Here is a 14,139-nt window from a genome sequence, read left to right as displayed (position 1 = left end):
TCATAAATGTCTAATCTAAGAGAGAGGGCTGTTATTATTTGAACCATTTGATGCAGAAATTAAAGGCCTAATGCATTTTTTTTACAATATAATTAGAAATAGCAGCTAAGAACCATAGATTTTTGTCATGATTTGTATGTTGAAAAGTGCAGAGGGTTTACCAGTCTTATTCTTGATTCTGTTGGCTTGGCACTAGCATGATAAATGGCTCAGACAACATTTGCGGCTTCTGCAGAGCGGTGGGCGTGAGAGGAAACATAAAGGTGACTTGGGTTCGCTGAGTATCTGAGTATAACAGATGGGACTGGGCCCTTGTTCTTATATTGTACTTGGGAAACTAAACACCCAGCAGCGGGCCAAAGGAAACTTCCTGGCTGTGAGAGACATAACTTATTAGGAGTTGGAAGAAACCTTTTATTTGTGTGTCATATACATTTTTTATTAAGAACAAAAAGTGAAAAACATTGGCTGTCATTTATTGTATATCATTTTACAATTGGATTTTTTTTTTCTCAGCAAACACACAGCAGGTTACTGTCGGACTGACCCTGTGTCTGTGAGAATATTTTTGGTATGTGTTGTATTGGTGTGTCTTTGTTAAAAAGTAACCAAGTTCCACTGACTTTTTTCAGTGGCGAGAGGATTAAAAAAAGCACAGAGAGCCAAAGCACACATTATGAGTTTAACATAAGAAGAAAGGGAAAATAAAAAAAGACCATGTTATGCTAAAGGAATGCTTAAGGCAGTTCTTTTATCTGTGGGCTGGATAGCTTTTTTTGCATAAAGACTGGAAGACAAGTGGAAGAGGAGAAGTAAAGCATTTTGAATAAAAAAAGAATATAAAACTAAAAAAAAATCAAAACCCCTCATTAAACATTTGTAATGAAGAAGCAATCAGTTGCCATTTGCCTCTTTTTATTTTCTCTGTATTCAGTCTTTATTTAGGAAATTATGTAATTAATTAGATAATTTGTCTCTTATGTGTTAATTCATAGACATAGATGATGTTGTGTAGAAGTAGCCTGGAAACAGATCAGTTTAGCATAATAAGGGGAGTTTAAAATAATAGAGGGCTAGCTAAAAACAAGAAAATCAATTAATAAAATAAAGTAAGTAAAAAAATATTTCTAGAATGTTTCACATAAATTTCTTTAAAAAAGCTACATTGTATTACTAAGCTAATTTTTTATTTTTTTATTTTTACCTTCGGGATAGATTATCTTGATCTGTTCTAAGTTCTGAAGCTAAGTGTCTTATTTAGCAACCAGACAAAGTTGTTTGTTGGCTAGAAATAGAACCACTCAAGCTCAGGAAAAGAATGTTTTATACACTTTATTCCTTTAAAAGCTTAAGAAGATAGACGTGGATTTAGCTCTAGGGTGGAGAAATAAATCCATTGCAAAAGTTTTCTCTGTAATATTAATCCTGCATCCTATCTGATCTGATTACATCTTCAACTCGTGATGGATTTTTACGTTTAATCACTCATTTCGTAACCTTTACTTTGAAAGTGTACGTGCTCAGTTTCTGGGTTGCATCACACTTTTTCAACTTTTACTGCTCGGCATTTAGGTAACAAGTGTTTGCAGACAAGTCAGGACCTTCCATGCAAACTTAAGGTGACTGCAGCAATCTGCCATTGACCAAAGCGATCATAAGGCGTTTTCTTTCTTTTTTTTGGTACAGCCTCTTTGCAACCCATTGACTGGCAACAACCTCCAGGAACCATTTATCAACCAGTTTGGAAATACACATCTTTCCCTTTGCAACTGGTGATTGTATCATGTTCAGTATGTTGAGCTATTTGCTGGAAGTCTTTGTGCAAACACAGCTATTGCCTCTTGGTGGCATTTAAAAACAACAGAGGTCTGAGGCACTTGATTTCACTTTTAAGCCCCTTAGGCTGGATCCATCTTTTATGCTGTCTATGAGCACTCCTTGGGCTCAGTGGAGAACTTGTTTACCAAATACTTTTATGGACACAACCCTTGTACTTTATTTGGTAGGGAGTTTGAAAAACACACCTTTTGAACAAGCTAGCTGTACCCCTTTTTATGTTAGGCTTGTTGCCATCACCAGCATCTAAACTAGTTTACTCATAGTGTGACTCCACCTCATCCACCCATCTTTAATAAAGAATTCAACCCTGAGATAAAGAGAGATGTTTCATTAAGCGTGACACAAACGTCATACCTAAAGCCTGGTAAATGGGAGTGGAGGATTTAACATTCAAAGTTCTGCTGTTGCCCCGATTAACATGACTCAACAAGATTCAGCGCATGACATCAACAGCTGTCTGTTTTATAGTGATGTGATGAAATCTGTCTATGCTGCACGCCTGCATAGACGGGATTGTCTTTTTTCATAATTGAAGCATTCCTTCACAGTTTGCCATGTTCAAGCTGATTCATGCACTGCTGCAGTTGCTCTGGAGATGAATACAAACAGACAGAGCCGACAGGAACTCTGCTGGAGAACAAACAATATCTCTGTTCTCCTGCGTCCCCGCTATCAGTTCTTTGTTCCCACAATTTAAAATGAGCAAATCCAGAGAAAGTAAGATTCTCTTTCATGCATGATTCAGCTCTCCGAGTTAAAGGCAGAGATATGTGCTTTCTGATAGCAAGTACCCTTTTTCAGGGACTTATCTAAATCGAGAGTGGATCACAGAGTGTGTTCTATAGTATACAGATTGCAAAACTGACCGGACATTGTCTGTCTAAAACTTTATGGTTGTATATACTGCTTGAGCTCTTTTCAAGTGGAACTAGACTAATTGGAATGCAATCAAACCTGTAGTTAGGCTGTACAGGCTGAGTGGTAAAGAGATTTAGATCTGGTTGTTGCTTAGAGCTAAATGCTAATGTAAGCAAGCTATCAAGCACAGGCTGCTCAAAAAAAACCCTTTTCATTAATCCCTTTAGGGTAATTGTTGCTCCAGATTGTGGAAAGTGAAAATTGTATAGCTTAAGCACGAAGGATGTAATGTAATGTCCTGTAATGTTCAGCGGAGCCTTTAGTCTATCTCATCCTCTGGGTGGGATAATGATGCCCCTCTAGCAAACCAAACACTATTTAAAAGGTGGGAGACATAAATGGTAGAGAGAAGTTTTGACAGTATCCTCCACTGCACGACTGTGTAGTGATTGTCCAGCTCTACCCACAGGACTGAGACAGCTTTCTGAACGTATTTGTTTAGTCTCCTTGTATTGTGCAGCTTTAGCCTCAATGGCCAATTAAATGGAAGCAGATTCTACATACTGATAAGAAGGAATGTGAATATTATTTAGGACTTTTTTTTATCAATTCTGTTTATATGTCCAGTTCATTATTAACAGAGTTATTGATTCCTGATCTATTTTTGTGTAGAAAAAAAGCCCTGTGGAGGTTTCAACTTTTACTATCTGAATCTTAACACAGTGCAGCAACAAAATAGACTAAAGGTTTGGATGTAAGCCTTTTATCTATTGGACAATTTGCATTTACTCATCATGACTAAAACTACAATGTTATATTACGATGAACTAGGACTGAAAAAGGAACACGGAATTGCAAAGCCTGCAGTTCCTCTGATGGCCACTTGAGGCTAGCTCTGAAAACAAACCCCACCCCATGACTGAAGTTTAAAGGTTGGCACAGAACAATGGTTTTGGCCCTGTTGGTAATTTCCTCCTTCTTAAGAACTGTACAACACATGTATTTCTGAAATAACCTTTGTATTTAGATTTTTTTAAGCTTAATGTTAGGGGTGTTAGCCAAGCCAAAACAGGCTAGCTGATGTTAGGTAGGCATCACCAGAGCTTAGTTGTGACTGAGCTATTTATGATCTGATAAATAAATTGGCCTGTTTCGAGGTTTTATAAGGGAAATTACAGTTTTATTAGTGTATTTATTAGCTTGTTAGCAGTAATTAGCAGTTGTGGACAAGCACTTATGAGTGCGATTTGATAATCCAGATTGATCGCGTCAGCTAAATGACTTTTCACCGTCCGGTTTAAATATGGTCATTTCCATCTTTTGTATACAGTCTATGGATAGGACATAATTTTGACAAATCTTTTGCACTTGCTGGCTGACTGTGTCATGGCTCTGAATGGCTAAAAATCTGTAAATAGTCTCCTTTCTGCTACAGCTGCCTGTGGGTTTTTTATTTGTTTCCTCTGCATGCATCATTTACCTGTGAAAAGTAGAACCTGCATTTCTCATCTGAAAGCACAATATTTCGACTTACATCACCTCTAACAGCACTCCCAGCCATTTACTGCATCCACAGATGCGTCACCTAGCCAGAAGAAGCACGCTGGCGTCAGAAGGATAAGTAATTGTTGTTACTTGAGACTGGCTCCAACAGCACTCTCCCATAAATACTGTTTAAAGTCTAGTATAAAAATGGTTTGGGATTTCTAGCTGAATTTTTCATTCTTAACAATTGTACAAGGTATCATCTTTCTTTCTTTTCTTTTTTTTTTTTGTCAATATAGCATCAATTTGGATTTTGTTGACATTTTGTTGAAGTTAAGGGTGTGGCAGCTTTGACAAACAGGCAAGCTGAGACAGTAAGCTATAGCCGATCTCTGCCTCCTGTACATCCACTCAGTAATCTGGACCATGCTTGTTCCTTTCTGAAAATTTCATTAATGGAATTGCTAATCCAGCATAACAATGTGAACTGAAAAGTATGCACTTGTCCATAATGTCACAAATCTTCTAAATCTCCCCAGCAGCTGATTATGTTTCTTTCTATTTTCTGTATGGATTGGCTGGCATTTCTAATACCACACATCTCTAAATGCTTCTCTTTACCAACATCTCCTTGTGTGAGATCATTTTTCTTAGATACAACACATGGAAGGAGAACAGGACTGGTACTGATTGGCTCGATAGAAAGATCGAGCTGTATCAAAGGTAGAAATACACTAAAAAATGAAGAGAGTGTGTTAGGAAAAATGTGCTTTGAATAAATGAAGAAAACGAGAGAGACAGAAGTTCAGAGGATTAATAAGGAGGAAGAGAGGGTAGCTGTGAAGAGGATGAAGAGTGGAAAGGCGGGTGGTCCAGATGTCATGGAGATGCCTCAGAGAGAGGACATTTGAACAGAATTTAACACAGTTCTGGAGCGTGAGGGGATGCCTGAGAAATGCAGAAGAAGTGAAGTGGCATTGATTTTCAAGAACAAAGGTCCAGAGCTGTAGTAACTACAGAGGGATAACGTTGATGAGTCAAACCGTGAAGCTACGCTGTTGAAGCTAGGTTAAGGGGAGAGGTGATGATCAGCGAGCAGCAGTGTTGATGAAGAAGTATAGAGAAGTTCACAAGTTACACTGTTTCATTGTGGATCTAGAGAAATGTGATAGGATGTCAACAGGAAGGAACTGTGGAACTGAGGAAGTCAGGAGGGGTAGATTGGTAAGTGAGGATGGAGACTTTGGGATGATGAAGACGAAGCTGACAGGCAGGAGGAAAACAGGAACACCGCAGAGAAGGTTCACGGAGGGTTCATGCAGAGGGTTGGTGTGACGGAAGAGGAAGCTGGGGATAGAGTGAGATGGAGACAGATGACAAAATCTTAACTTACATCACCTCTGATTCATTTAATTGTGCAACATTTACTGTAGCCACGGATATGTCATTTTTTGTAGTTTCAGATGAATGGGCTTTTGTTTTTCCGTTACACTACAGTCAAGTCCCAGCAGAAATCCAGAATGTTCTGCCCTGAGCAATAAAACCACTAACCCATGAACAAACAGTTATTAGGAAACAATGCCCCCACCTTTTCCATCTGCTGCCCTCAGGGAGAAGGTACAGGTCTATACAGGCTGTTAGGTATTTTAGTACCATGGGAGCATTTACTGGATATTGTTTTATAGTGACATCATGCAGGAAAACTCTGTCATTCAATAAGGCCCCTTTGTTTCAGTGTTTTTCTCTTTGACCCAAGAATTGATGTGTGAGAATCACAGGCTGGTACAAGGTTGAAATACCACAGAGATCACTCCCTCAGCTACATTAGTTTCTTAATCTTTTAGACGCCTGTTGAAGGCCAAATGGTTTGTTTCAGATTTCACTAATGTAAGAACTCTTCGTTTTGTGCCTTGAAAATATGTCGCTGAGATAATCACAATTGTAGCTGAACTAATAAACTACACAAAGGATGCTTCTTCACCCAAGGGCAGGAAGACGCTGCCTTATCTTGGTCTGTACTGGTTTGAACTGATAATCTGCTGTCTCATGAATTTTACCCTCTATATAAACTGTTGTACTTGTGAATAAAGTTGAGTCACTTTGGGAAGACAATCTAAAGCAGTCTCTGTTTTCTTGTTCTCCCAAGCTGCTCCCGAGCTCGTACTAACACGCTGAATGGCATGCTTGAATATTACTTGAGAATATATTTGACTGTGTTACAGACTAAGGGACATTCTCTGCTGATAGGTGAAGGTACATTCTCTGCTGATAGACGTCCACGCCTCGGAGGAAGCCGATCCACGGAGTAGGCCCTGGAAACAGTTTCCTTCAATTTTGGTGTCAGAAGTGGGATCCTGACGAAGGTAGGCACTTGTCTTTTTATTTTAATAAGACTGTGTTATGCCTTTCTCAGTGATCCACATAGAAACGGGATACGCTGACGAGGCCTTCTTCAGTGGCCCACATAGTAACAAGTGGGATACACTGAGGAGCCTTATTTAGTGGCCCACATAGAAACACAGGAAGTTGCCTGTTGTTTTGTAAAATAAAAGCAGAAAGGACACAGGAAGTTGCCTGCTGTCATAAACTAAGAAGTTGCTCACCAGCAGAAAGGACACAGGAAGTTGCCTGGGGTCATAAAACGAGAAGTTGCTCGTTAAAAAGTGAGAAGTTGCTCACTAAAAACATAAAATTGCTAGCAAAAAATCAAGTAACCTCAGGTGTGCCACAGCAAAATAAAACTAACTTAAATCCTTCAAAGCGTCTAAACCCCTCTGGAAATCACTGACCATGGGTCAGAATAATTCAAAGACCTTAGACGGGTCCGATAAAAACTCAAAATTAACTGTAAAACCGAAAAAAATAAAATATAAAATCACAAATAGCGGACCACCACTTGGGTGGGCCTGATTATAGATATATATTATGTCAACGAATCCCAGGTGTGACTGAATCTCAGCTTATTGAAGAAGTAGAGGAACTAGACCCTAAAAATGACCAAGCAGCCAACACCACCTCGTTTTTGTGGATAAACGATGACAAAATCACAGCCTTTTTTCAAAATCTAAAGAAATTTCTGCTCACAATGTCTAGAGATAAAATTGATTTAAATGCAGTAACCATGTGTAAGCAAAAGCCAGATGAATCCATTCTAGTGTTTATGAAACGTTTCACACACTGCTGGACTAATGAGGCATGCATGCCTGAAGGAGGAAATGATCAGATTTTCATAACAACATTCTTAAACAATATTCATCCAGAATGTTCACAACTATTGAAGCTGACTGCCACTGATAATCTCTATGACATGAAAATAAAGAACTTTATCACACTTGTCAAAACAAAAGCTGGTGCAGATCTTTTCCCCAACAGCACGAAGGCTAAAAGTGTTAAGATGTTGTTGAACTTTGATGTTGAAGGCTCAGAGGAAAGTGAAAAAATGATGTATGCAGGGGCCCCGTCCCCTCAACAAGCGCAGCAGGGAGATTTCAGAAGGAGAGATAGGAGTGGAGACGTATGTTTTTATTGTGGAAAAATAGGACACTGGAGGACGGAATGCAAATCAGCAGCAGGTAGATCTCAACCACAGAACACAGGACCAGCTCCTGCCACTAGGCGTAAGCAGAGCTCTTACAGACAAGGTAACTGGCAACGCAGACAGGAATCACATCAAAATAATGGCCCCTTTGCACTTAGGCAGCAACCTTATAATCCACATTTTAATCCCCACCCATATGATAACGAAAGACTGGACCGACAATAGGGAGGCCCAGGTGATGATGAGGGACAGTGTGAAGCACTACACACGATGCTGCATTTGCAATTGTCCCGTAACACAGAAAGCTTGCCCATGTTAGATATAGAGATAGGTGAAAAGACTTATTCCTTTTTAGTTGACAGTGGAGCCACTAAAAGTTCACTGTCTGGAAAATTCTATAGTGGGCCTGTTTCCTCTGTGTGCATCAACACCATGGGAATAAACGGAACTCTAGTGCAATGCCCCAAAACTCATTCTCTAAAAACACGCTGGGGCCCAAAACCAGATGAAATTACATATCATCCATTCATAATTATTCCAAACTCGCCTGTGAATCTATTAGGCAGAGATTTAATGGCAAAAATGAACTTGTGTATTTCATTTAACACAAAGGGTGAAATGTTTGCAGATACTGATAACAGCTATGTTTTCTCTGCCCTATGCACCGACACCATGGAGAAGGAACAGCCTCTGTGTCAGCTGGACGCCTCAGCGGAGAATGAACTCAATATCCATCTGACTGGTATCCCACGTCACACTCTGTGTCAAAAACATGTGCAAACACCGTTACCAGGTAGCCCCATGCCTGGAAGCCACATATTTGTTTCTCTCACACTGTTCAACAACATGATAACTGCTCACACCAGTGAAGGCCAAACAGTGGTTTTGTCACATAACTCAGACATAGGCTATGACATCACTGCACCATGTCGACACATAGATCTAACCTACCCCATACACTGTACTATCTCTGCTGTCACATTGCCAGCTGAATATCAAAACATGACATTATGGTCAAGAGGTGAGAATGATGTAGGATTTATTGACTGTACACCTTATCATGCTCAGCTGAAAAACAACAAGCCGGTATATGTCAAGCAATATCCCATTTCCGCTGAAAAAGCCGCAGCCTTAGACATCATCATAGGAGATTTATTGACAGCTGGAGTAATAAAGCCCACAGTATCTCCATATAACACTCCTGTCAATCCTGTGCCAAAGCCTAACAAACCTGGCGTATGGCGTTTCACACAAGACTTAAGGCAAGTTAATGCAGCCTCTGCCACCTCTGGTTCCAGATGTTCCCAGCATACTGACATCTATTCCAGCAACAGCTACACATTTTACTGTGGTGGATTTGTGCTCCGCCTTTTTCTCAGTGCCTGTGCATAAAGACACACAGCCGATATTTGCTTTTACACATAGAGATAAGCAGTACACATGGACTCGCTTACCCCAAGGCATGGTAGACAGCCCTGCGGCTTTCTCAATGGTAGTACGTGCTACCCTGGACGGCTTCACTCCTCCAGAGGGCTGTACTCTGATCCAGTATGTAGATGATCTCCTCCTCTGTGCTGATAGTGAAAAACTATGTCAAACTGCCACACACATGCTACTCCAGCACCTCCAACAGACTGGCCACAAAGCATCAGCAAAGAAAATGCAGTACTGTCAGACTTCTGTTCAATATTTGGGATTTACACTGTCTCACGGACAACGTTCTATGACTACAGACAGGGTCAAAGCTGTGACCTCTGTCCCTAAGCCCACTACACAGAAAGAAATGCTGTCTTTCCTAGGCATGGTGAACTATTGCAGACAGTGGATACCAGACTGTTCTTTTCATGACCACATTCTGCGTGAATGCTGCAAAAAAGACAAGCCTCCTCGAATACTGTGGTCCACAGAAATGACTGCCTCTTTCAATGCATTACAGGGAGCGCTGACCTCCGCCCCTTGTTTGGGTCTGCCTGACTACCACTTACCGTTCCACCTGTACGTCACAGAGAACGGCACAACCTGTGCAGGTGTATTGGCCCAAGAGCATGGCTGTGGCTACCGTCCAGTAGCCTTCTACTCAAAGGTGCTGCCAGCAGTAGTTCAGGGGATGCCGGCCTGCCTGAGAGCAGTAGCAGCTTGCTCTATCATGATAAGGGACTGCGAGAAGCTCACACTCTCACATGACACTATTCTACACACCAATCACCAGGTCACGACCATTCTAGCAAACATAACTACACAACACATGACCGCACAACGTCACTCAGGTTATGAAGCTACACTGACTTCAACAGCAAATCTCACTATAAAAGCAAGCAGCACACCCAATTCGCCAGCACACTTACTTATTCGTATGCTGTGTTCTTCTGACCGACAGGATGGTTCAGACGACCCTGACGTTCATGATTGTATGACACGTATACAGGAATCCACAGCACCACGCCCAGACTTAGAGCAGACACCAATCCCAGACTCAGTCATTGTTTATGTGGACGGGTCCTGTTCAAAACCAAATGACAACTTATTTCTTTGTGGCTATTCGGTGGTGACATTGCCTGACATCATACTAGAGGCTCACTCATTACCATTTCACTCAGCACAAAAAGCAGAGCTCATGGCTTTAATACGCGCCTGTGAGTTACATATGGATAAGCGGGTAACAATTTACACTGATAGCCGTTATGCATTCGGTGTGGTGCATGACTTTGGCACATTGTGGAGACAAAGAGGATTTAGATCTGCTGATGGAAAATCGATTGCTAATTCTGATCTTGTTCAAAGACTTTTGCAGGCTATACAGCTGCCATCGGCAATTGCAGTTGTTAAAACGAAGGGGCACAGCACGGCTGACACAGACGAAGCAGTGGGAAATGCTCTTGCAGACGTAACCGCGAAAGCAGCTGCTGCCTCACAGCAACCACCCAGAAGGGAAGTATTATCTTTGCCTTTACAGCTGCCACTTGTCACGCTCCCAGACTATTTAGACACAAATGTTGACCTAAAATTCATACAAGAGCAAGCCTCTGCCTTAGATTACACTTACTGGGAAAGTAATGATTGTACCTTAGATAACAGAGACGGCTTATACAAAAACCTTGAGGGTTTGATTGCCCTCCCATCTTCACTACTGCCAATCCTTGTCCGCCATTTTCACGGTGTGAGTCATGTCGGACAAAGAGGGGTAATAGGAGCAATAAAATCAAGATTTGTAATCAAGAAAACATCACACGCAGTAAAACGCATATTAGCAACCTGTCTAACATGTGCACGAACTAATGTAGGAAAACCAAAAGCAAAACATCAGCATTTATCACAACCAGATTTCCCATTTCATACATTACAAATTGATTTTACACACATGCCAGCACAAGGAAGCATCAAGTACTTACTGGTAATAGTGGACCAATTTAGTAAATGGGTAGAAGCTTACCCAACATCAAAAGAAACTGCAGAAGTAGTCTGTCAAAAGTTGTGCAATGAAATAATACCCAGATTTGGAATACCTCACCAAATTAACAGTGATAGAGGACCTTCATTTACATCAGAAGTAATTCAAAAGTGTGCTAAAACTCTAGCAATAGACTGGAAATATCATGTGCCATACCATCCTCAGAGTTCAGGAGTTGTAGAAAGAATGAATAGGACCATAAAAAATCGCCTGACTAAAGCAATGATAGAAACAGGAATGACCTGGGTCAAATTACTTCCTCAAATCCTCTGCGAGATTAGAATGACTCCATCCGCAGCAACCAAATTATCTCCATTTGAAATAATCATGGGAAGACCGTTTCCAACACCATGGTCAGCCTCCAGAGGGGCACCGCTATTGGAAGGGGACATAGACACTGCATTGTCTGACTATGTTCATAACCTGGTAGAAACACTGAATAATAACTATCAGAAAGTTTGTCTCTCTCAGCCTCTCCCTTCCATAGATCCAACCCATCCGTGGAAACCAGGAGATGCGGTGTTGGTACAGTCGCTAAAACCAAGGGCACTCGGGGAGGCCGCGTGTTCCAGCCCCCAGACTGTACTTGCAGTGACGAGAACCAGCATCCTAACAGACGGACAACCTCAGTGGATTCATGCCAGCAGGGTTAAGACCAGCCCCACCAAACCACCTAAGGCGTCGGATCAAGTAGATGACGACTCAGGCGAGCCAGCGCCCGGATTCAATACACCTATAGATGACGACTCAGGCGAGCCAGCGCCCGGATCCAATCCACCTACACACACACAATCACTGATTAACACACAACGCCTGAAAGAGCCAAGACTCAGAAAGCCCTCTGATCCCCCGCCTGAACAACAACAAGGTACTCGAACATCCAGCAGGAACAGAAAGCCTAGAGTACCACACAATGTCTAACCTGATAAAGATAGACTCATTCCATCCTGATAATGGAGAAAATGAAATGCCCATTGTCATCACACGACGCTTATACGGTGTCTCTCGAACCTGGGACCAGGCCAGGAGACGACTAAAGAACTGTCTTTTTTATATATTTAGGTTATTAATCATATCTACTGCATTAATCTTAGGATTTTTATTTACTATTTCGTATTGTAAAGTGCAACCCTGTTCACGTTTCTGCAAGCCACATTTTCAATGATAACCCATATAGCTACTAGTACAGCTACTTCAATGTATTTGCAATTAGCACAAATTGATCCTGAGGATGTGCCAGATGTTACCAATGATGTTCCTGATGTGTATATTGAACATTAGGTTGTGAACTATTACATTTTATGATTTGCTTTTTATATTATGTTATTACATTTGTGATTTTTCCTTTCTATTTGAGTTATTATTTTTTTAAAAATAATAATAAAAAAAGAGTGGAACTGTTAGGTATTTTAGTACCATGGGAGCATTTACTGGATATTGTTTTATAGTGACATCATGCAGGAAAACTCTGTCATTCAATAAGGCCCCTTTGTTTCAGTGTTTTTCTCTTTGACCCAAGAATTGATGTGTGAGAATCACAGGCTGGTACAAGGTTGAAATACCACAGAGATCACTCCCTCAGCTACATTAGTTTCTTAATCTTTTAGACGCCTGTTGAAGGCCAAATGGTTTGTTTCAGATTTCACTAATGTAAGAACTCTTCGTTTTGTGCCTTGAAAATATGTCGCTGAGATAATCACAATTGTAGCTGAACTAATAAACTACACAAAGGATGCTTCTTCACCCAAGGGCAGGAAGACGCTGCCTTATCTTGGTCTGTACTGGTTTGAACTGATAATCTGCTGTCTCATGAATTTTACCCTCTATATAAACTGTTGTACTTGTGAATAAAGTTGAGTCACTTTGGGAAGACAATCTAAAGCAGTCTCTGTTTTCTTGTTCTCCCAAGCTGCTCCCGAGCTCGTACTAACACGCTGAATGGCATGCTTGAATATTACTTGAGAATATATTTGACTGTGTTACAGACTAAGGGACATTCTCTGCTGATAGGTGAAGGTACATTCTCTGCTGATAGACGTCCACGCCTCGGAGGAAGCCGATCCACGGAGTAGGCCCTGGAAACAGTTTCCTTCACAGGCCAGAACATCCAGACTGGCCAACAGCCTGTATCCACAGGCTGTGAGGCTCCTGAACTCTCTGCCCCCCTCTCACGGACAATAACCATATCCAACTTCTTAATAGCAATGAACTGGTCTGCATTGGTGCATCATATCTTTATTCTCTTCCCCCTCCTGCCCCCCCCCCCCCCCTTTCTTAAATAGATAACTATCATATCTGATATCATATCTCACAGTACAATAATATTGAATGGGTTGCATTGTTGTATTTTGTCATGTTTCTCAGGTCTTTGTCTGAATTTCTACGAACATTATTGCTAAGGATTGTCTTATTGCATTGGAGTCACACTGGGTTAAATATGTACACTTGGGTTTTAAGGGGTATTTATTATTTTCTTCTTTTTTTTGGGTTGTATGGAAGCCCCAAACGCAATTTCATTGTTCTTGACAATGACAATAAATAAATAAATACTAAATACTAAATACAAATGCAAAAAAGGTGGGATGCAGTAAAACTGCATTTTGACTGATTTGGTTAGAGCTCTCTCTTCACTTGTGGAATGTATCTATTAACCTTGAAATAACCATGTGTTGATGATAACTGTGATATTAAGAAAAAAAAGGTACTATGTTGATTTTGTCCTTTATTTTATTTTTATTTTATTTTATGCCTTTAGGCAAACCTTTTCAGTAGCTCTTGTAACACATTTGAGCTCAATCTGCCCAAAAAATAAATTTTTGTTTTTATTTTTAAATCAACGTCATATCATTTTTGTGTAATTATGACGCCAAATTGTGATATTATGGCATTGCTACCATGAAAAAAGCACGTTTTTTGTTTGAGAATTATGAGGTTTAATTTGATAACCTTGCTGCCAGTTAAAAATCCCAAG

General features: G+C 40.6%; 1 long non-coding RNA gene across 1 annotated transcript; it reads left to right on the top strand.

Moving 5' to 3' along the window:
- The first annotated feature begins 6,551 nt into the window (after positions 1 to 6,551).
- Positions 6,552 to 13,049, top strand: LOC143413385 (uncharacterized). The gene is made up of 2 exons (XR_013094010.1): positions 6,552 to 8,513; positions 10,502 to 13,049. It is a non-coding gene; the product is annotated as an uncharacterized LOC143413385 (long non-coding RNA).
- The last annotated feature ends 1,090 nt before the right edge of the window (positions 13,050 to 14,139 follow it).

Source organism: Maylandia zebra, linkage group LG18, assembly GCF_041146795.1.
Source record: "Maylandia zebra isolate NMK-2024a linkage group LG18, Mzebra_GT3a, whole genome shotgun sequence".
Lineage (NCBI taxonomy): Eukaryota > Metazoa > Chordata > Actinopteri > Cichliformes > Cichlidae > Maylandia > Maylandia zebra.
This window is presented reverse-complemented; position numbering and strand designations above follow the sequence as displayed.